The sequence below is a fragment of the Dermacentor silvarum genome, chromosome 10 (assembly GCF_013339745.2).
Source record: "Dermacentor silvarum isolate Dsil-2018 chromosome 10, BIME_Dsil_1.4, whole genome shotgun sequence".
In the NCBI taxonomy this organism is placed as follows: Eukaryota; Metazoa; Arthropoda; class Arachnida; order Ixodida; family Ixodidae; genus Dermacentor; species Dermacentor silvarum.
Genome location: NC_051163.1, coordinates 120,067,572 through 120,069,208, shown reverse-complemented (window position 1 = coordinate 120,069,208; position 1,637 = coordinate 120,067,572).

Sequence of the window (1,637 nt, the reverse complement as noted above, 5' to 3'; positions counted from 1 at the left end):
CTTCTGGTGTTGGAGCGTATTTTCCTTGGGCTCACATTGAGTACCCCTAGAGTAGTGGCTACAAAGTTCTTGAACAATGTTGTCAAATGTGTGCCATGTTTAATGTGCTGAAGCTGTGCACTGTTACCTCATCATGAGTTTAGCTGTAATTTTCAGATGCAAGTTTTGTTTTGTCTAACCATTTCTGCAATACATATGAAGGAAGCCAACAGTCACCGATAACAAGGCAAGCTTATGGCAACGCTATTCGTTTTTTATTTGCAGTGTTAGTAGTTGGAAATTATTAGTGTAATTATTTTCAGATGTGGTTAGTTAGGATCCCACTGGCAGCATGTGGTTTTCTGCTTTCTGATCATTTACCTGTCAGCCATAAAATGATTACACTAACAATTTTCTATTGTCAGCACCACAAATTGTTAAAACTTAGAAGCATTCTCCATGTGGGGCGTTCCTTGGTCTCGGTCACTGTTGGCATTTTTCATATGCATTACAGAAAGGGTTAAACTATTCAACACTTTCTTATCTAAATGTTACAGGTAAACTGTCTTTTGCATTACATCATTAGCTCTTTTTAACTTTCAATAACTAAGCAAGATTCTAGTCGTAAAAAAAATAAAAGCTCTAGAAGGTTGATACGTACTTCTCGCTTATTACGTAGTTACGAAAGCTGATCTCATATACTGTTGTGGTAGGTGAGCGGAGTATACACGATGCTGCGGATCATTTCCCATATGCAAAGTTAGCAACTGTTCTTTTTGAAGTTGAATGCTGTATTAAAATAGGTCAGGTGATATGTATTTGTGTTGCGTTATTTTACTGACGTTCTTAATAAATTTACTTTGATACCAAAACTATTCCGCAATCTTATGTGTACAAAAACCCACCTGTGCCACGCATTTCTCAAATGAGCAAGAGATGACCAGGTGCTGTATAGTGTATATTCTCTGCCTTTGTTGCAAGGGAAATATGACTGTTACAGTTCAACAATCGTATATTTCCTTGGAAACGAATGGTCCCTATGCATTGTTTTCCTGAATCAATTTTTTGTTTGCATGGCATGCATGTCTGGATGGAGACCAAGCGTCCATCTCCTGGGCATGCATGTGTGCAGGTACGCAGGAGCCTTGGATTGATGCTGTGCATTTTGGTCCACAAATAGGTATAGCTATACAACATTTATGAAATCCGTGACAAGTGTCATTCATGGATGGGAAAGATGCATATTGTCCCACTACATATATATATATATATATATATACATTGTTTTGTCCAAATATCAGTTGCTAGCAAGCGGCCTGTCACGCGGCATTGTCTGCGAAGTAGAGCATTCTACCTTTGTGGACACATTTGCGGTCGTACATCAATCCTCGGCTTTTGCTTCTCGGGTGAATCAATGTGGAGCACCCTTCCAGCACCCATTTTATAGGGTGTTATGGTGAAATAGCACCCTTTAGTAAGGGTGCGACCACTACACCCTTTAAAATTTTATGCTGTGCACCCTTCCTTAAGGGTGCTGGCCTCTGCACCCTTTTCTAGCACCCTTTTTTAAGCACCCAATAGGTGGCAAAGGGTGTTCGTCTGGGGACAAGCTGATTTACACCCTTATGGGTGAGAAATTGTTTAGTGTGTGGGTAGAT